Here is a 23,064-nt window from a genome sequence, read left to right as displayed (position 1 = left end):
GTGCTGTGACAGAAAGGAAAGATACTTTACCAGCTTTGCTGCTGGAGTGGTGAAGCTGCTAGGCTCTGCTTCTTCCTTCAGCTTGTCTGCTGCTGGTTGGGGAAGTCCAAGCCTGTTCCTCCTTTACCTCAGTTGCTTGTTGAGCTGATGGTTGCTCCACTCCCTTGGCTGCAAATGTTTGCTTTTGGCTCTCCCACACGACATAAACCTTCTTCCAAATGCACCTATTGACACACCCTGGTTTACTTTTATAACTGAAACCAGGTGTGGTATAATGTCCTTCAGGCTGCCTTAGAGTCTCAGGGAAGAAAACAAAGGGAAGGAAAAGCAAAAGCTAGCCACTGCCAGACTTTCCTTCCACAACCATTAAGCCAATGGGAATCACATCTCCAGCTGCCTTCTCTTAATCTTGATAGCAGCTATACATCTGGCAGAGGGGGCTATCCTGTCCCCTCCACAAAGATACTGGGCATCCAAATTGAATAACATGATTGATAGACAGATAGATAGTCTTGAAAAATATTTTCAGAGAAAGCAGTACAAAGAGAAAGCATTTATACCCTTTCCCAGACATCATCTCAATCAGATTCAGGAGCCCCTATCTCTGGGGAGATCTCCCAGTGGCATTTCTAGTTGTGTTTCAAGTGTACGAATTCAGATTATGAACTGTATCTGGCATATAAATTGAGAATTGATATGAAGATATGATATGACCCAAGAGTCCCTATGCTACCTGAAGAATGGAATAACAGTTGGATCAGATTCTCAAATAGTTTCATTTTGCAGAAGGACACAGCTGCTACTTCTTAGTATTAAAAATGAAACTCAACTATAGACCACCATCATTACTAGTACTACAGACGAAGTGTGTTCTACAAATTCCCCACATTTACGAGTTTCCATTCCTACCATCAGTATTACCAGTGCTACTATCTGGACTTTATATGGAAATTAAAAGGGAACATTTTCAGTCCATCCTCAGATATGGAAGCTCACTGGGTGACTTTGAGCCAGTCACTCTCTCTTTCAATCTACATCATAGGGTTGTTATTATGAGAATGAGGAATGACACCCCCCCCCCCCGCAATGTAAGCTGCTCCTGTGAGATAGGTGAAATATAAATCTAAGAAGTAAATAATAAATTTATTTTCCATACAAATTGTGGTTGACAATTCTTTAAAAACTGAAATCCAGCTTCTTGATGAGATATGATTTTGTTCAAGTATGTTATTATGCCTCTAAAGTAGTGCCATGATTTTTCAGCCTAATTTGTAAGAATGCTTGGCTTTTATAAATGTGTCTTAAAGCAAAATAATTTATACGAGAACAATCACTTGAGGCTGCATCTGAAAGATGATTTTCTAATTCTTCTGCTGCATAAGTCTACTTTTGACATTTACTCTTAAAAGTTTCTTAAGAGCAAAGGCTTTACAAAACAACCATTAACCAACTCTCATCTAAGATATATCATGCATAGATTTATTATGCAGCCTGCAAATGTCGAATTACTTCAAATGCATTTTAAGGAAAATGGATGCTGTCTATCTCAACAACTAATTCTGCCAGGACATATAAACCTTTCTTCTTCGATAAAGAAAAAAAGAAAAAGAAAGGGAAGAAAGAGGATACTTATTTTACGTGGTAATCTTAAGAAATGAAATCAGCACCAGCATAAATATAAATTGCCACAGTTCTGCTTGCCGTGTAGATGAAAAGAACAGCTGTGCTTGAACATTGCAGTAAGTCAGATTTCTGAAGATTTCTGGCTTAACAGGATATAAACAATGTGCTGGCACATCCTGCTCAATTGCTATCACTCAGCTTTCTCTACCATTGAGAACAGCTACACTCTTTAGCATGACGTGCAAACCAGGCATTTTGGTTTGCTCCCCTCTGGAAACCAAGAATAAATTCTTGGTCCCCTAAATAAACCACAGAAACTTTTGCATTATGTTTAATCCGTTCCATTGACAGCAGAAGCCCGCAACAAACAATCAAGCTTGTTAATACTAAGCCACTGTTGTTTGGAATTCTGGGTTTGTGTGCTGAGAAAACACAGACAAAGTCAAAAGACATAGAATCGTAACACTTGATTACTCTATTGCCAGATTGGCTGTTGAAAACTCTTGCTATGAATTGCTATTTCAGGCAAAATAAGTGGATCAAATGTGCTTTATCTGAGGGAAAAAAATAAAATTTCACATCAGTTCAACAGGGTGCTTTTGCATTTTGGTTTACATATTTAGTTTTGTTTTTTGTTTTAATATGAGCCAGGTATCTATATTTTTGTTTTTCAAAATAATAAAGAAGTGTAATATATTAACAAGCAATTTAAAGGTACATGAACTTCCAACAGCTTCTAAAATTATTTATGGAGCTTTTACTGATGTTCTTAATATCTGCTGTACTATAGAGCTTGCTAATATTATCTCATACGAGTTGTGTTCTACAATGTTTATGAAGTATGAATGGCATCAAACTGGATATGACAAACAATATGTTAAAGCTAACTGATGCAAGTTTGTGTCCATCATTAATACATTTAAAATCTAAAATCTGCAACTTGTAAATGTTTAAAGTCAACTATTGATTTTTCTTCACTTTGTGATAATATATTCAACAAAGATCAAGGCTCTGAGCAAAATTCTGCAACCCTTCAGCTTGTACCCAACTCACCCACCCTGATGTAATGAAATAAAATTGAGAAATCCTACAGAGAGTACACATACCAAAACTTAGCCAGACAAAACATCTTTTCCATTCCCTTTCAGTTAAGAAATGTAGGCACTTACTCATCTCCTGCATTCAAATGCCTGGGTTGTAAATATGTTTAATTATGGAGTCCTTGGGGTTCTCTGAGCTTGGTTCTTTTCTTGCAAACGTTTCATTACCTGGCTAGGTAACATCTTCAGTGCTAAAATGGGAGGGGGTTTGCTCTCTATGTGCTGTGGCCTACCTTGCCAGTGCTGGCAAGGATGGGGGTTTTGTTTTGCTCCTCTGGTAGTTCTTTGATTGGCATGTGTTTGCTGCTTGATTGTGTGCCTGGTGGTAACCTTTGCTTATCTGGGTAATGATTGCTGGTAATTGATTGCTGGTGAGCCGATCTTCTGATCTTTTGTCTCTTTGGAATAGTATGTAGATGCTGTTAATCTCTATGTGTCTGTTAATTGGTTCCCTGTCTGAATACCAGGTTTCCAAGAATTCTCTTGCATATTTGGATTTAGCTTGGTCTAAGATGCTGAGAGTTTCCCAGTTAAAGGTATGGTTGAATCTGTCCATGTGTTGTGAGATTAAGGAATTTTCATCATGTCTTCTGACTGCTAGTTGGTGTTCGTGGATGCACTCTGCTAGTCTTCTGCCTGTCTGTACTACGTAGTGTTTGTTACAGTCCTTACACCGTATGTTGTAGATGACGCTTCAGTCATCTTTGCTTCAGATAAGCAAAGGTTACCACCAGGCACACAATCAAGCAGCAAACACATGCCAATCAAAGAACTACCAGAGGAGCAAAACAAAACCCCTACCCTTACCAGCACTGGCAAGGCAGGCCACAGCACATAAATAGAGAGCAAACCCCATCCCATTTTAGCACTGAAGATGTTACCTAGCTGGGTAATGAAACGTTTGTAAGAAAAGAACCAAACTCAGAGAACCCCAAGGACTCCACAGTTGAACCCTGAGCTACACATATTCACCTCTATTGATGCTTAATTATGTCTATATCAGGACCAGTATTTGGGTCAAGAGAGAATAAAGACCCAAGGAGCCTTTCCTTGTTGTTGTTCTCTCCCCTCTCCCCTTTTTTAAAAATAGTTTTGACCCAAAAACCATTGTCTGAATTTCACAATTATTATGACATAATACTCTACTTAGTTACCTAGTTTTGGTCTAGGAAACCTCACTGTTGGGCTTTATGAATAATAGCTTATGAGTTTGTGTTATATACAGAACCAACTACTGGAGCTTATTCAACAAACCCTGGCTACCATGATGAAAGCCTGAGTCAGAATCCAAAAACACTGATACAGGACTCTGGATAGATCACTGTGTGGATCAGCAGCTGGAGTCACAAACCAACACACAAGGTTTATTGAACAAGCCATATGAGCTTGGTTTACATAAAACAGTAAGCTGTAATGGGTGGGTTTACACTGCCCTAAGCAAAAACTGAACAACATAGGTGCATTAGGGAATTATACACTGGATCTTAGCGAACTGGTAGACTAACATTACAGCTATATTGAAAATTTTCATTCCATCTACTGATATACATCAATTTAAAATTTGCATTACATCAGCAGCTTGAAAAGGTATAGGTAAAAATAAAACTCTTTCAAGTCAAGCTTGAATGCTGTTGACTTCATAGAATTTGGGCATATAATTTTCAGGGCAACAGCACAGCAACAGTGTGCCAGTACCGTCTTCAGGAATATTTTTTCAGTTCTCCAGTTTAGTTTACAGCCCTAAGAATCCCATCCTCTGTTTTTAATTCTGTATATTTTGTATGTTTTGTAAGATTTTTATTGTTTTTATCATTTTTATTTATGAGCCACCTAGAGTCACTCATATAGTGAGATGGGCGGCATATACATTTGATTTATAAATATAAAATAAATAAATAAATCCAAGAACTAGTCAGTCTATTTCTGGCTCAGATAAGCCACACAAGTGTTGCCACCTGCCCTTCACTAATCGGGTTTCTTTGGGAACCCTACTGGTAAGAACAAACAGGCTCTCCAGTCCCCCTGTTGACATTAGCCAGAGGAACACCCTCCATTTCTGCTTCACAGCAACGAAAGGGGAAGCGAAACACAACTATCTCACAAACAACCAGGTGGCTTTGATTGTTGGGACTGGTGCACCATTTCAATTCCGTTTTTTAGCAGACAGCATTCACAGTACAGGGGAGAAATCTCTACTGTACACCAGATCAAGTGGTAATTATAAGAAACAAGTTTCAGGAGAAAATAGTTCAGAAGAATGATGCACAGGAACTACACATACGAGCTTCATTATACTATACAGTATGGTTCTTTTTCCTGAAAGAAAACCATAAACATGATTTGTGGAAGTTAGCTACTGCCCTCATTGTCAAGTATCCATCCATCCATCCAAGATCTTTTTGTTTTTAAAGGTAGTTTGATCATGAAATAAGGATGAAAAAATGCTGTAGGAGAGGAAGGCTGGTTCCTTTGCTCATGCTTTTTCTCAATTCTCTGCTTTCACAGAGCTGGAATTTAAGGTGGGCCCAGAGGGCCTTCTGTTTGTTCCTTCTCAGAAGCATAAATTCTCTGAAGCCTGTTGGGCTCAAGAGGAACCCAGATTTAAAGAATGAGGTAGTTATTTAAGCAGGTTGCCAGCCTATTGGAAGAAAGATGATACAGGTGCAAGACTGCTTAACAACCCAATTAAATACTGAGGAAAACAAAGGACAGAAGTGTGGTACAGACTGATGATGTCTTCTCTTCTCCCCAGCTTGCAACTCATTTAAAGCCTCAGCATCCTGGTTTGGGACTGAGCTTTTCTACAAGAGTAAGATCTTGCACTGGTCTCTTCCTATTTATTAATTGCCTGTTACCATCTTTTCCTCTTTTTTAATATTTTAATAATGCTGTTTAAAAAGATCACTCTCACTCTTGAGCTACCAGAAATCCTTTTTTCAGAAGGGGTAGTGTTTGGGAGAGGAGCAAGGCCTCTTATTTGCCTCACACCAAGTATTTTGTCTCAAACAGTAGAATCCCACTACCTTTTAGGATCTTTTCCAATGTCTCATTTGGTCTCTACATATTGGCATTACTTATATGTAATGACAGTAATAACAAAACAGATTATGTAAAAAAGACAAGATATTGTAGAAGGCAAACAAGATGGGCAGAGGAAGTATCAACCAACTGGGTTTCTTTGGGCCCTTCCCCACTGGCACCTAACCATGGCAACCATGCTGCTGCTTTTAAGGGGTGTAAAATTTGTCACCCATTACATTAGAACAGTGCTTCTCACGGCTAGCTGGGGAATTTTGGGAGCTGAAGTCCACACATCTTAAAGTTGTTGAGGCTGAGAAACACTGCATAAGAGGGAAGTCAGGTGACAGCAATGACTTGAAACAGAGGCAAAAGAAGGATCAGCAGTGGGGATGGCAAAGTTCATACTATCTGGCTGATGGAAAGATGTGTGCAGAGTGCTTCAGTTCAGCAATGGGAAAAGGACTTATCTTAGGCTTCTTTCAGAACAGCCCCAGAATTGTTTTATTATTTTATTATTATGGTTGTTTTACTTTTTATTATGATTAATGTTTTTTCCACAAACAAAACACATACACACACACATGATACTGTAATAATTATTAATAATACATTTGTACAACATTGTCCCAGTTGCCCCAGCACACCCCAGTCTCACTGTGGCAGTGAATCCTGGAAGCCACAGATCCATTCTGTGAAGCAGAAATGGAGGGTGTTCCTCTGGCTAATGTCAACAGGGGGACTGGAGAGCCTGTTTGTTCTTACCAGTAGGGTTCCCAAAGAAACCCAATTAGTGAGGGGCAGGTGGCAACACCTGTGTGGCTTATCTGAGCCAGAAGTAGACTGACTAGTTCTTGGATTTATTTATTTATTTTATATTTATAAATCAAATGTATATGCCGCCCATCTCACTATATGAGTGACTCTAGGTGGCTCATAAATAAATCCATATGAATCTTTATTTTAGGATAAGAGGTGAATGCTGGTTTTAAAAAGATTGAAGAAAAGCCAACTGTTTCTTATTACGGCTTTTTGTTCACAGCCACAGCATATTCTGCTGTAAAAAGTCCTTGGCACTTAGTCTGGATGATTAACCTGGGCTAATTCTGAGATTAGGTTCACAAAGCACCCTAACCTAAAACCAAACAACCCACAGGATGGTAAAGTACAAGGTGCAAATCCCATCACAAAATGAAATGAGTAGGGCAAAGGCACTTGAGATCTGCATTTAAAGGAAAAATGGAAATAATTCATAACATTTTGCCAACAAAGAAAGTCACTGTTTATTCAAGATACAGATAAACATGCATTTATCTTAATCCTTTTAAGCTTTTAACCTCCTTCAGAGCAAATTCCAGTCACCAAAAGTTTCTAACCCTTAAGAGGCAAATATAACCTCCATTCTTAATTATGGATTTTTACATAATGTCTCAGAGACCATATGCACTTTCACAAGTCCAGACACAACTCCTAGCTAATTTGCAAACAGAGAAGAGCTTTCCACCTGTTTACATAATTATAGCCAGATCAGTAATAGACACAATCCATCTTTCAGGAAACCTTAAATAAATCCTAATAGCAGATTAGCAGAGAACTTCTATTTCCTCTGGAGACTTCATTAAGCAGAAGCTTTCAGAGTTCTTTCCCAGCTGCTGGGAAGCCATTTAAAGATGGTGTTTTAAGAGCAAAGAATAAGAATGCTGGTGCTGCTAAATTTTTTATATTTGCTCTTCTAAGAGTACAAAAGCATCTGGCTTACTCTTTAAAGAAGCTCTCAACTCATCAGGCCCAGGCCTCTTCAAAATGTACAAATACAGGACCATATATAATGACATGCTATATTATGCAGATTGAGTTATTTTTGTGAATATCTCTACATGAAAAATCAAATGGCTGATTGACCATACAGTGGCCAGTAAAAAAATAGACAACTCTTTCCCACTTCATAGTGGACTAGAGAAAGATTATTATATTGTGTGAACTTAGCCAGTTGTGGCTTCTACACCATAGTGATGGTACACAAATCATGGTTTAACATAATAGGTGAACTCTATCGCTCTAGATAATCATGGTCTAATGCAATGTGTATGTCCCTGCAGTAAATTACAGTTAACAAAATCACAGCTTATGCTTATAATATTAGCTTTTTTTAAAAAATGCAGAAACAACGGTAGAATTAAACTGGAAGTTTAAGCATTGCAACTTCTATCATCTTTTGTTTTTAATAAAGTTAAGATCCTATTACTCATATTTTTAAAGAAAAGCAATGACAATCTTTAACCCCCAAACTAGGAAACCAAAATATCACTAGCTTAAGCAATTTATTTTATAAATCTCACTACTTCTAGAGATAGCACATGAGTTGAAAACATTATCGATTTTGGACACTGAAACAGCATTAGAATTTTTTGGTCTTTCATCTTATAGGGAGTCTATACTTCACTCTTGGTCCAATTACTATGGAATATCACTGATACTGGCAAATATACCAAAAGAAATTCCATAAGAAATAGACATAGAACACATTTTTTCTTTGAGCAAGTGGTCATTTTCATGAAAATGTTTCTATGATGAAAAAGAATGCAATACTATATGTGAACTCAGTTCAACGAAGATCATCTCTAAAATATGCTAAGTAATCTTGTCACTGTTACAGCCTTTTATAGCTAACCATTTTTACTTGGGAGCAACTGTTTGATTTCCAACTATGTGCATATGTCCAAATGGCCATATTGTAAAAAGCAAAACACAAAAAGTCAATGTATCTTATTGAAATCAAGGTGAAAATTAAAACAAAACCAAAAATAAACCAGTTGCAGTCCTCTAACTGATGACTCATGAGAGTTCACAGCATTAAATAAAGATCCAGATCATAAATTCCACATAATTTTTTTGTTCATCACTCAAGGAGAAAAAAATAAAATAAAAGCAATATATCACAAGGGTTGTAAGACCTAAAATTGTATAGAATTATAATTGAAAATCATATACAAAAGTTATACCTGTTACTCTACACCAGGAATGCTGGTGTCTCCAGACATGTTGAACTATAATTCTCATAATCCTTGCCCACAGGCCACAGTGGCCAGAACTTATGGGAATTAAAACACATGTAAAAAATAAAAGTGGGGCTTCAAAAGTTGTGGTCTTTTTTGACACCCCCCCTTTGGACACCCCCTTGAATAAACAAGCAGTCTATTTTAACAACTTCACCCCTTGGAATAACAACTGAAAAAATCAGTGGTGAATTTTAATTTTTTTTCAAAGAAAACTCCTCACCTTCCTCCTAAAAGATCATTTCAAATTCTGTAAGAGAACTTGAACTGCCTAAAAGAACATTACAAGTATCCCCATACATTCTGGATTGTGGCCTTTATCTGTTCTTTCCATTTTCAAGAATTAGAGCTGGAATATATGAGAAAGAATTGAACTTTACCCTATCAAATGTTAGCCCGATTTTCCACTTTAAAAAGGAGACAATGAAAAATCAAGCCAATATAAGAATTATTAAATTTAAAAAAGCCTTTTCTGTGAAATTGCCTTGTCTCAATCATAAAAGGATTTGGTTAACACTGCTTTCTAACTGTAAGACCCAGATTTCCTACTATGTATTTTTGTCCATATAAATCTATTAAAGAGGAAAAGGCAGAAAAGCCACACAATGCTTTTCAACGGGGAGCAATCGGACTGTCTGGAAAGTTCCATGCCACTCCATTTCCATTCCCCAATCTCCCACAAAAACAGCTGGAAGCTGGCCTGCAGTCATCTTCTTTTTGACCTTTCCTTTCCTTGACTGATAAAAAGGTTGCCTTGTTCAAGTCATGGTACGCTCCTGCTGACTTCAAAAACATGTCTCATACAGTTTTCTTCGCAAAAATACAGAAATTGTTTCCCAGTGCCTTCTTTCAGAGTGCTTTTCTTAAAACTTCCCCAGTCTATCTTACAGCTGTAATGGATGGCATGAGCGGGGAAGATTCTGGAATGGAACTTCAAGGTTGTCAGGAGGAGGGAGAGACATTCCAGGGCAAGCGCCTTCTCAGCCTGCAGGAAGAGTGTGGGAAGACGAAGAGTATGAGGCTGGCCCCTCCCTAGAGTCTCACGGGTTATAGCCACTAGTTGCTTTAGCGTAGGTTGAGTCTGGCGAGATTCTATTAGGTACAAGCTAATAAAGGAACTGAACTGTACTGGATTGTCTCGTTGTTGTTCTTGGGCTGAACCTGACATCAATCTTGCCAGCCTCAACCTATGCTAAAGCAACTAGTGGCTATAACCCGTGAGCCTCTAGAGAGGGGCCAGCCTCATCCTCTTCGTCTTCCCACACTCTTGCTGTGGGCTGAGGAGGTGCTTGCCCTGGAATGTCTCTCCCCCCTTCTGAGAACCTTGAAGTTCCATTCCAGAATCTTCTCCACTCATGCCATCCATTACAACAGCCCTGGGATTTAGTGGCAGTTTCCCATCCATGTACTAAGTCCAACCCTGTTTAGCTTTGCTAGATTGGTTTGGTACTCCTAACTGCCTAGAAGACCAAACCAACCAACAGGAGAGTTCAGGCCTGTTGCCAAATCACTGTGGATCTTGGGATAAGAAAAATGTCCCACCACGCAAAAAGGAGATAAAATAAATTTATAGCCCCCTCACCATCCATGTTGTCTAATTTCTTTAAACCAAACCAAACCACACCGAATCAAACCTGCGCCATGAAACAAACTGGAAATAAGTGAGCATTGCTGACAGCTTCACAACTTAAATACAGAATGGAATCTTTCCAAATCTACAACTTATGTAGCTGTGTACTTTTAATTGCCTAGGTTTGAAAAGTAGAAACCCCTCTAGTAAAGTAACATACATAGAGAACCTATGTTCATTTCTTAATCTTTGCTAGCTCACCACTTTAGTATATTACTCCATGTGAATGAATAGACATTGGCTACTTTTGTAACTTCCACTCTTCTAACAAAACTGATCATTTTCAGTTCTACTCCCAGGATTCACAGGTAACAAGCTTGGGCTGGGTCCATTCCTTGAATTAAGCCAAAATGTGGTTGTTCAAATAACCATGCTTAAATGAGTCACCGAGAGTCGGCGCAAATGAATTTAATATATTATTGTTGTTACTATTGTTATTATTATGTAAAGTATAAAGCACATGGACAGTGATTCAAATGCAGCTACCATATCTGAGCTGGAATGAGATACAGAAAACACTCTTTGCTGCCATCTAAGGATTGTCTGGATTTTTGCACCCCAGATGTGGTAGCAAACTTGATAGCTACAGTATAAGACAGCGTTCATGCAATACTTTCCTGGAGAGCTTTCCTCTTTCAGAAAAGACTTACTTCTGGTTTCAGAATTTTTCTTTAGCCCTGTTTCTTCAATGTCCTGTTACAACCTGGGCTGGATTCCATGAAGTCCAAACACAGCTGTGATTTCAATGAAAAGAGAAGTAGGCAGTTATTCAACTATTGAGGCCATGCTTAATAAATGACTAAAAATGCAGAACATACATCCGATCCAGGCCAATAATATTCTGGGCTCACGCCAGAAAAAGACAAATACCTGCTCACTTTGGAAGGATAATATTCATTTTAATCTGCTTTAAATACATTTGTCACAAAACAGCAACCCCAAATGTTTAAGTCCTGCTTGTTTGGGAGGAAAAAACCATACACAATGTGTAATTTGTCAGAAATACCAAGAGACACACTGGAGCCTCATCAATTATAATGTAAGGTACCATTAGCATGCTAGTTTTTACCTTTCAATACAATGAAAAAAGAAAGCAAAAGAAAACAAAGCAACATGGATGTTCAGAGGACACACCTGACCAGACAAATGACAATTTCTAGAGACAACTGAACGAGTAGGACTTTTCAGTTAAGCTTCGTTATAAAAGTTGTTCTCTGAATCTAGTTCCAAGCAGTTGGACTACAATTCCTGGCCTGGGGACTGTAACCAGGCTGAGGGGGTTGTAACCAAAATGCAAAATGATAAGAACCAGGACTCTTTGTCAAAGCTGATCTTATTCCTTTTTTTGATCACTCCCTAGAAAACAAAGAAAAAAGATATTTGCCCATGGTACTGGACTATGACATGGCTGAAGGCTATTCTAAGATATACTGCTTCCTGGATCAAAAGCTCTAAAGAGTTTTGCATCAGGGAAAACACACACCCTGACGTGACGTATGCACCTAAAAAAAAAGAGGAAGTCAGAAAAGCCAAGGAAGTAGTACTTTAGACTCACTGGGCTTTTAATGCACTTAGCTTCACTCAATTACTACAAGTGCTCAGATATTCCAAATTAGAGTTCTTAAGGGTACTCCAGCAGGAAAAATGCTCTCAGTGCTTATTTTCTTTTATTTCTGGGTAACTTTCAGGAAATTTTCTCATTATGGCATTCCCCCCACATACTAAGGATTCACAATGGACAGACAGTCTCTCCCATCTCTGGTCAGAACGATGTGTATCAAACAGATCCTTTGGGAACTCTAGATCTTCAACTCAGATGTCAGTAAACTGGCAAATCACCACAATTAAAGAACAGTGTGAAGTGTTAAGCTTGCTTTTTAACTTAAGAACAACTTTTTGGTACAGCTCTTTGATAAGTTCATTTTTATTTCTCCTATCATCCAACATCTTATTTCTTCCCAAATGAAGTTCATTCATTAGAGCTGGATTTCCAAAGAAACCCTTCTCTACAGATTCTCTACAATTCTCTGCTGTAGCCCCCGGTCTTTGGAATATCTTGCCCCCGGAGGTGAGATTGGCCCCCTCACTCCTGGCCTTCCAGAGGGATTTGAAGACCTGGCTCTGCCATCTGGCCTGGGGTGGGAAGGGAAGACATCAGGTGTGGGGTTGGCTAGCTCCTTAGAGCCCTGACGTTTGCTGCTCTGTACCATCGGCCTCCTGGACTCTTTCTTTTTTAGTAATTGTTTTATATAGTTTTTAGGTTTTATGTACAGTGGAACCTTGGGTTATGAATTTAATTCATTCCGTGACTCTGGTCGCACCCCGAATTGGTTGCAACCCAAAGGAAATTTCCCCATAAGGTTCAATGTAATTATCGTTAATTCGTTCTGGCGTGGAGGACAGGGAGGCGGCTATTGCTTGGAGGGAGAGGCCCCCTCCCTACGACCACGTGTCAGGGGCGGAAAAATGGCCGCGGACCACGTGTCAGGGGTGGAAAAATGGCCGCAGACCACGTGTCAGGGGCGGAAAATGGCCACAGACGTGTCAGGGGCGGAAAATGGCCGCGGACCACGTGTCAGGGGCGGAAAAATGGCCGCAGACCGTGTCACAGAAGGGAAAATGGCCGCGTATCCTGCTCATACCCCAAGGCGGAGTTCGCAAACCGAGGTAAATTTTTGCGGCCGGAGCTGGTCGTAACCCAAAAAGTTCGTTAACAGAGGCATTTGTAACCCGAAGTACCACTGTAATTGTATTTTTATTTATTGTTTTAATGAATTGTAAGCCACCCAGAGTCCCCCATTAGGGGGAGATGGGTGGGGATAAATTTAATAAATAAATAAACCCCCATAAATAAAAAGGTTATAAATTGAAATAACAATAAATATTATTAGAAATGTTCTTCTCACATTGCTTAAAAGCCTTTACTAGTATTCCCACTCACGCCATGTTGTTTTTTCTTCCATCCCTTCCCAGTACAGCTGCCCCATCATCTTATCTCCTCTGCATCCTAACTGTCTTCTTTATTTTCTTTCTTTTGCTAAACTAATAAAAGTATAACTACATAGACCAATATTAAATGATAAACATGCACTCAAAACTGATAAGCATAACATTTTAAAAAAAGTGCGAAAAGAAAAATGTTATTAACAGAACAAAACATTGACCATACTGTTTGAAAGTCGTCTTCCTTGCTCCTTGGTTGAAAAAAATATTGATAAATAAGAGATATCAATAGTCCATTGCTACAAATCTGGTGTTGATTTTTCCTTCTGGTGTTGTGTTCTTTTAGTCAACCCAGATGCGGACCACAAAACTGAGAATAATCACTAGAGTTGGAGTTTTCTATATGCCCTTTGCTGACATTCTTTGCCTGGATTTTTATAGCACACATCTGCAGCTTTAGCCAACCTCTATGCCCTCCAGATCCACAATTCGTGATATTTCAATACATTAAAATTATTGAGGATGTAGCCAAGAATAACATAGGCAGCTTTAATATGCAGCAGTTGATCCAGAATCATATTAACTTTTTTTTTTAATGATTCTACTGAAGAAAAAAAAAAAGGAGCAGAATGAATCTGTGTGCATATTTCTTTGCATGGACTTGTATGGCTCTGTGTGTGAGATCAGTATATGCAGAGAGGGATCAATTAGTGTTTGTATGTGAGAAGCTTTACTTTACAGGCAATTAATTTTAATGACCAGTTATTAAGTCAATGCAAGCATTTATTGGATGGGAAAAATCCCCAGGATTGATTTCAGCTGGCCTTAGCAAACCTAAGTTGACAAACTGGGGAGGCTGGACATTCTAATGGATTTTGCTTTATGTTTATGATTGTTTTTCTGTCAACTCTTCAAGGGTAACTTTTCTTTCATGGTATATTCTTGCAGTTTCTTAAGAATACAGACAGTAATTTAAAAGACGTGCTTATATAATTAGATATGCATAAATCCTGCCACATTACAGGTTTGATGAGATAATCCTTGAAGATACTTCCAATTTGTTTTCAGCATTATCTTTGTTTAAATGTTTCTTAACAATCTTGTTTTGTGCTCCTGGGATATTTTCAAAATATTTACAGCTAATCTTGGCTAAAATATTACTTGAAACATTATTTGCTAATCGGATTTGGTTATTTCCTGCAATGGTTTTACCTACCAGTAAAGCAAATCCCAAGTGTAAAAAAACCAGCAAATTTTTAAAGCCACACTGAAGAAGTCAAGAGCAACAATGCATTTGAATTAGCCAAAGATAAAGAACCAAGACCAGATGATTTATATGCAACAAAATTGCACATTTGCCCATTAAGGCATCACATTCAACAGTCATCTTACTGAGTAAGTCATAATGTCATACACTGGATCACGTGCATGCTATTAGTTCTGCAAATCTTTGTGTCAACTTAATGGAAGCTCTGGATGCTTGATTTGTCTAATCTGCTCAAACTATCTGATTCAGACCATGAAAAGGATTTTTGTACACAGGGCATCCCATCCATAGTGATTGTCACTGGCTCCAAAGGGGGCAGAATTGGGCAAATAAAGCCTTACCCTTTTACATACATGCAAAGGGTGAGGCACATATTAAAAAGGAATGGTGCTTTGATGGCCAATCATGCCCACTGTTTTGAAGCCTGGGCATTTGTTGCAGATACCCCCTATCTGTACATGCACATAAGATATTTGTTTGAATCAAACTGGACATTCAGCCTGTCTCAATTCTTGGATGGTCAATTGCCCATCTCAAATCCATTCAAACATTCAAACTGATTTAAAATTGATCCAATTTTTCAGATCAGTTCAACAAAATAGGTTGGACTTGACTTGCAGAGGCCTAATACAAAGCACCTATGATCTGTTTTTTTGGGAAAAAAGTCCTGCTAACTACAATGCTGTTAAAAATGCACTTGATGGGCTTTAGGGAGGGGGAGGGCTTGTTCTCATATGCTTTGCTGTAACAACCCTGCTTTTCGTTCACATAAAAGAATAATACAAATAACTCAATTGCCTTAGTCATATCCAAAGAAGTAACAGTAATCAAACGTTGGGGGAAGCTCATTTCCCAAGAACTCTCTAATGCTGAACTGAACAAGCACATATAGTTGTGAGGGGTTTTTTCCCTCTTTAATTCTTAGAATTGTAGAAACTGTGGCTGTGTTTGAACAAATGATACATGTGGAGCTTTCGTATTCACAGTACTCATCATGAAATTATAAAATCTAATAGTCTTGGGTGTTTGGCAGCAGGGCTGAAATGTGAACTCTGGTTTAAAAGCTGTTCTGTAAAGCAGATCAATGACTACTTATTAAAAGGAAAATTGAGTGTACATTCTTAAAGGTATATTATAGATAACAGGATTCTCTATAGCTGAAGTATGTAAAGGATACATTTATCTTAGGCAAAGAATAGATGACTTAACATTTTTAAAAGGAGTAAGGTGAAGTCATTCCTAAGTTGCTAAAAAAAATGAAAATCTGTGTGTGTCTCTTATCTGCAAAATAAGCAAATTTTTAAAGTTGTCCAGTTTTGCTTTCTCAGTGCGTTTAATTATTTCCCTATCATATTAAACATTATTAATTTGGTGTATAGCCCTCTTTCTACTCAGAGGGCACTTAAGGTGGCTAATTTTATACCAACTTTTGGAAGGACTTGAAGGGTGAGCAATCTAGGTTTCAGTAGGCCATGTATTACATCCCATTGCTATAGATTCATAAGCACAACAACAAAAATTCTTTATTTCTCGAGTTTCTGCTTGTTTACACCACAGTAAAACCAGATGCTAAATTTAGCTACCATGTAAAGCTATTCATTAAGCCAAGAAACAAAAAGAACGTTCAGGTTACCAAACATTGCACTTCAAATTTATAGCCCAGTAATCAGACACAATGAGAACCAATGTGCTCTAGTGGTTAAGGTGGTGGACTAGGAGCAGGGACACCCAGGTTTTAGTCCTCCCTTAGGACCAGAAGCCAGCTGAGTGACTTTAAGCCAGTCGCTCTCTCTCAGCCCTAGGCTGGAAGGTCAAAAAACATCTATCTACTAACCTTCACTGGACAAAAGTGGTAGATTATGGTCCATAACCTTCAAAGAAAAGACCTTCATTTTACAGTGGATTGATTTAGGTTAATCATAGTAATCAGTCACATTGTTCAAGAGACAAGCATTCTAAGCTGCCACAATATTTCCTTCTGAGTTTCCACTGAGTCCTTATAACAAATAAGTCTGTTTTCTCCCTACCCCTTTGTCAGCATTACGCAGGAATTGTGTCAGCACGCCTCTTCACAGACATGGAACAAGAACCCCAAAGCTCCCATTATCTGTAATGTCCTGGTACTCCAAATAACCCTGGGTAGAGGAAGCAAGTGAAGTTTCACAATGTCCTATAGAGATCCACAAAACACGCTAGTCTATGGTGGATTTGACCCACCCCACAATGATTTTACTGCTGTAAATAAACAAAGCACAGGAAATTCTTTGCTTTCAAGCTGTTGCCAAGAAAACTGCATGGACAACTTAAGCTGAAGGAGATTTTACTTTGCCTCTATTAATCACACAGAACAGATTTATTTCTATTGTAATCCTCCCAAGTTACTTTTACTAGGAATTTTGGAGTGCACATTTCTCCATTCAAGTAAAGTCTGGTTGCAGAACCAGGGTTATATATCTGCCTAGTGAATGGGCTTTTTTTCTTAGCAGTTTACAGCTCACATGATATAGACCAAGAAAAAAACAGGTTCCCACCACTGGTTAAAATCAGGTTTCATCTTTTATCATTTAAATCTTCCCGGGGGGGGGGGATGCATACTAATCGGCTACAGAAACATATAAAACATAGAAGTGAGATACATAACAAAGTGTTGCAGTATTCCTGTTCAAAATTCTAGCTGGTCAAGATAAGATATGTCATTCCAGTGTACTCTCTGGATATTTTCGGTGGTTTTTCCCCTTTATTGAGTCAGGCTCTTGTGCCTTCTGATTTTGTTCAATCCTCAATGGTTTGTTTTAAGATTAGAAAGTTAAGTTTGTTACAGTTTTTAAAAATTATTTTAAAGAATCTTTTCTTGAATTGCTGCTTATTTCCCTTTTGAAAATGGATGGTACTGTTCTGTATCCAAATGATCAGCACTCTCAGAATTGAGTAATTAAGTACTAGATTTCAATAAAATAAACAAGAAAAGGCAAAGAAAGAAGAAAGTGCTTCTCAACAATAGTAAACTGGTGTTTCTGTCACAATCTAATAAAGAGAATTGGCTTCCATTCCAGCATGACAATTAAAGAGTTTCCAGGGAAGATGGTGATGAGCACCAGGCATTTTTGCTAATTATAAAACAAGTCCTTAGAGTGTTGCAACAAATTTTAGCCTCTCTTCCAAAGCCTCTCACTGGGTAGAAGGAAAAACTTATTTTTTCCCTGTAGTATTTATGACAAAAGCTCTTCTCCCCAAGTTAACTATTTCAGAACAAACCTAACTTGTCAAAATAATTGCATACTTACTTCTCCCTGGCAATTGCCTATTTATTTTTCCTGGTTAATTGAGAATATATCAGCACCAGTGCTTTCTGTTAGTGTTTTTCTACATTCTTCTCTGGGAAAGAAATAGCATTGCAGAACAAAAACCATCTTCTTTAAAACAATATTATTTTGCCTGATGCACAGGAAAACTACTAGAAGATATCTCTTATTCCAGAAATTATAATGAAATCAAGAAAGGTTTTAATGTTTAAAGGCCTGGATTAGGGAGGGTTTGAATGGGAAAATGCAAAACCCTTGATACCAGCCTTATTCCCCCCCCCCATTACTATCTCTCCCCAATCTCTAGCCATTACTAGCAGTGTTAATATAAATGAAATAGATCAAAAGCAGTGCAGGAATCTATTGCTCCGCATGACAACACATCCTGTCAACAAATGTGATTTGTGTTACCCTACAAGGCAGAACATTATTATCAGTTGGTAGAGGAGTGAGCTGAACAGCAATTTGCTTGGGGCATGAATGGAAAGATTTTCAATGGGAGCTGCCCAACTCACTCCTTAACTGCTATCTCTCAGCAACTCTTTGAGTTAGTTGAAAACCAAGTGGCCAATTATCAGTACACAGATGAAATAATTTAAAGGAGACTCATTATGGCATAAAATGTCTCCCGCTCCAGCTAATGCTGTAATACATTTGTTATTTAAGGTGCCATAAATACAGTATTGCACATAGTGTGGGGCAAAATGTCTACCCTTGGAAAAGAATGAAAAAGAGTGCCTCTGATCATGTGCAGAGTCCTTTTCCTTTACCACAAATTATAAATAAGTCCAGGTCACAAATCCACCCTGGCAATGCCTTCATTAGGCCAACAATAGATGCAAGCTTTCAGTTTTACTAGAACTCTTCATCAGGCAACAGGCTTTAAAAAACAGGAGGAAAACAAATGGGATGGTGGGACAGAGTGTGTGATGCTTATGTCTATACAGCTCAGTGTCTTATATGATTTAGATTCACTAGAATATGTCTGCAATTCATAGATTAAACTCTAAAGCTCACGTGCTGATTTTTGATAAGCCACTATCTCTCAATCTGACCTACCATCCTGTGATTTTTATTTTTATTTGCAAAGTTTTCAGTCTAGGAGTGAACAATTACGCTCCCAAAGCAGCAGTTCAGAAGGCTTCTGATGCCACAAAGCTATGCACAATTCATAACTTCAAAGTTCCCCCTTCGTTCAATAGGATGCCAATCTCACATCTTACTAAGCCATTACTTCCTTAACCATGGTTTTAAATAAACAACAATTGGGTTCACACAACACATTATTCTGAAGCTAAACAAGCCACAGTTTGGTTTAGCCCAAGTAAATGCATTCACATTCACATCAATGCATTAAAGGACTACAGGCTAATGGCTTCCCTGGAGGTTTCCTTGGAAGAACAGTACCATGAACACCTGTTGATATTTGCACTAGCACCTGCAGTTAAAACGCTCCCACTGGCTAGACTACATCTTCAATTTAAACATGCCCTCTTTCTAGCCAAGGTTAGCAATACTCGTCGACGCACAGACAGCAGCCTTAAAAGAAGCCTTGATAACTGAACCCCAACCCCACCCAGCATCCCAAGGTAGGCGACCAGATTGTGGGGGAGATATTCTGCTGCTTCGGGGATACGTTCCTGGGCCACAATGTCGTGCTTTTCAACAATTCCCAGCTTGTTTTTCCCCTTCTGAGCCAGAAGCAACAACTATTATTAATGGGTCGGCATAATAAACGTCGCAGTCCTCAGTTAACAAGATGCGGGCAAAGGCAAGGGCGGGGGTCGTAAAGTATACTTCAAAGGCTCTTACGTTTGGCTTTACTCTTCTAAGCAGAAATACTCGAGGGAGATGAAGCAGCATAGGTAGATTTCCATGGCGCCCTCGCTTATGAGCTTCTACGCCCCCTCCCCCGCCCCCAATCTGTGAAGAGAAACTTTGGGGTTTGTCCCAGCCCAGGGAGGGCAAACCCTCGTCCGGCGCTTACCGCTTTGTCGCCTCAGACGAAGAAAAGCTGGGGAGACGCGCTCGCGCCACAGCACTCCCCGGCCCGCCTCCGCTTTGCGCGCACGATCTCAAGCGTTCACCGCCTGCCGACCGGGTAGGCAGCCTCGCAAACTAACAACCAGGAAGGACGCCGTCATACGCTAGCAGCAGCTGGCGATAGGAATGAATGAGGACGGGAAGGAGGCGGGCACTCGGTCTCGGTGGCTTCTTAGTGGATCCTATGAAATCCTTTCTGCCCGTTCCCCCCTCCCGCCGGGAGGAAGGGATTTCCGTATGCTACAGAAACTGGATCTGGTTAAACAGCAGGGCAGAGGGGGGGAAGTTCAGAGCCGCCTTCCCTTTTTGTAGGATGGTGTTGTTTTGCTCTAAATTGGCGCTCTGTTTTCCAGGACTGGGGAAATTCTGGATGAGTTGTGGGAACGGACAAGGAGCACTCCAGAGATTATTTAAAAGTATATGTTATGGCCAATCGCGTGAAGATCAACTCTAGCCCTTTATCGTCTGAAATGTCAGCCCGTTGAGAAATCTCAACTAATTTCTTTGCAAGCTAAGTCCCATTGAAATCAGTGGGACTCACTGCAGCAGTTCTGAAGACATAGTCGCAATTCTATCGTTACGTAGGTGCACTGTAGCAGAAAAGCTGTCTGAGGCCGGTCACACAACCACGCATAGACCAGCAGCGAGCCCTGCGCACCACGTCCGCATCCCGCCCGCAAGAGAGGCTCCCTAGTGGCGGTTTTAGGAGCTCCGCTTGTCAACGGAGCTTTCTGTCGGGGCGCGCGTGCGTGTGGACAGCGCGCGGCGTGTTGATCCCTGTTGGGTTGGTTACCGAGCAGGCCCCCGTAACTGGGTCCTCCAGTTGGCTCTACAGCTGTGCTCTGGGACCATTCCCTTCCTTTGGTGCCTGGGATGTCTCCGGGGCATGGTCAAAAAGTCAAGATGACACTGCGATGGTGCAATTGAAGCTCCTGGATTTTGTTTTTGTTTTATATGTGTGCGCGCGTGTGTATATATATAAACATAACACATATATGATTTATATTTTATATATAGGTATGTATATATATAGTTTTATACACACACACACACAGTCTCTGTCTGTCTGTCTGTCTGTCTGTCTATCTATCTATCTATCTATCTATCTATCTATCTATCTATCTATCTATCTATCTATCTTGGCACTGTTGCAGCTGTCAGCTTGACTTTTTTGACCATATCCTGAGGACACTCCTGCCTAGTGCTCCAGGCACACAGGTCTTGTTTGTGCAGCAGTTGGACCACAAAGTCTGTTTCCTGAGGCTTTATTCCTTCCTTATATTGTCTGGCTCAACTGGCAGACTGGGCAATGGGGCCACATGAATTACAACTGCACATCCCCAATATTTATCTCATTTAAACTATGCCACCCATTTCCCCCTCACAGGTTGACGCTGGTGCCTTCCCTGTTCATCATAAGTTCATGTCAGATTTTCATCATTTCATTGCTGTAGTGGTTGAATGCCCACTGCTCCCCATCCTGAAACTCATGGCAGACTGCCACTAATCATACCACATGCTGGATTGTGGGGCGATGCTATTGCTCTGGGTGCATTCTGGAGATATTTGTCCTGCATGTGCTTTGTTCACCCATTTTGAACTGTGGTGTGTAGTTACGTGGGGCTTTGAATCGGGGCATTTCATAGGCAGGAGCAATGCCTCAGCCTCTTAGGGCAGCTGATGGCCAATTGAAGGAGAATATGGGGAAGACTAGATTCCAGAAGTGGCCATCACTCCACAATTTCCTTGCAGACCTCCCAAAAGATGGTCAATGATGTCTCAGTCACTGGTGTCTTGAGATGATTTTGTTATGTGGAGCTGAACCCTCCCATCTCCCATGGAAGTAATTGCTGATAAATTGGGGGTTTCTGCTAGCTCAGCTTCACCTCCTCTGTGCCAACAGCAGCTTTCCTTGTGATTCCACCTGTGTGTGTGTGTGTGTGTGTGTGTGTGTGTGAGAGAGAGAGAGAGAGAGAGAGAGAGAGAGAGAGAGAGAGAATTCCTGCTGACTCCCTGGACTAATCCCTGCAGTTTTCTTGACAAGGTTTTTTCTGAAAGTGGCTTGCCCTTGCCTACTTCCTAGGGCTGAGAGAGAGGGACTGGCCTAGGGTCACCCAGCTGGGTTCGTGCCTCAGGCAGGACTAGAACTCCCAGTCTCCTGGCTTCTAGCCTGATGCCTTCACCACTACACCAAACTGGCTCTTGGTTCTACTGCTGCTTGGCTCCATTTCCCTGTATTCATCCCTGAGGTCAACAACATTGCGGCTGATGTAGCACAGATGCCAATTAAGTGTCGATGGGGGCTATGTGGAAGTGAGAGGAGACCATTGCTCCCCTGGAAATCTGGGGCAAAGCCAAGGGGCAGGAGAAGCTCCAGTTCAGTGGCTGAAACTTCTGTGTTTGGAAGGCTAGCAAGAGAACTGCAGGCAGGGCATTTCCAGGCTCAGTAGCAGAGAGTGGAAACAAACAAAGCCAATGTGGCTGGACTACAAGCGTGTCATAACCCACAATGCCAGGTCAAGTTACAATCCTGCATGATGCCTGTTGTACCAGAAGCTGCGCCACATTCCCTGCAGCCAGAAATGTATGTGTGGCTCTAAAAAGTGGCAAAGGCATCCTGCAGCCACAGCCAGCCAAAGGAGTGGACGCTCCTCCAGCCAGTGCTGGGGAAGAGTAACTACTGCACAACGGTGCCTGGCTTTGGCCATGATTGAAAATTTTCTGCCTGGGCCACTAGCATGCATGTTGTGGCTGTACTGCTGGGAAGGAGTAGGCTATAATCCATGCAGAAGCTGGGAATATGTTTTCTGGTCTAACAATTCCTGCACTGTTGCAGAGCAGGGCCCCCTACTTCCCTGCCACGTAGGAACCCCTCCTTCCAAAAACGGGACATTGTCCACCTTGCATAAGCCTGCCTATCATGCTGATGCTGACCCAGTCCTGAAGGCAGGGTCACCATAGCATGAGTTCCCATGCCCACGCACCCAACAACCCCGAGCCCCACAGTCCCAAGTGGAACAATACACAATGCACACAGTGCTACTTCCAAAGTAGCTTCTCAGTTTGAAAGAAAGCAATTCTA

At 40.3% G+C, this 23,064-nt stretch overlaps 1 protein-coding gene across 5 annotated transcripts in view; it reads right to left on the bottom strand.

Annotated features, from left to right (window-relative positions):
- The window catches only part of PKIB (cAMP-dependent protein kinase inhibitor beta), a 45,213-nt gene extending 25,112 nt beyond the window's left edge, over positions 1 to 20,101 (bottom strand). The window contains exons 1-2 of one of the 5 annotated variants that reach the window (XM_015888378.3): positions 19,927 to 20,100; positions 11,078 to 11,161 (exon numbers count right to left, since the gene is read on the bottom strand). The gene's annotated coding sequence lies outside the window, so the exon portion shown is untranslated. Of the gene's footprint in view, positions 1 to 30; positions 219 to 11,077; positions 11,162 to 11,561; positions 11,783 to 16,664; positions 16,710 to 19,926 lie in introns of those variants that run through there. The other 4 variants (XM_088140030.1, XM_025167784.2, XM_007429950.4 and 1 more) reach the window with 4 other exon arrangements.
- Between the last annotated feature and the right edge of the window lie 2,963 nt (positions 20,102 to 23,064).

The sequence above is a fragment of the Python bivittatus genome, unplaced genomic scaffold, assembly GCF_059951505.1.
Source record: "Python bivittatus isolate LINGU-HERP-01145 unplaced genomic scaffold, Pbiv_v1 ctg000020_np1212, whole genome shotgun sequence".
Lineage (NCBI taxonomy): Eukaryota > Metazoa > Chordata > Lepidosauria > Squamata > Pythonidae > Python > Python bivittatus.
Note: the sequence above shows the minus strand (reverse complement) of the source record. Positions and strands in the feature narration are given on the sequence as shown.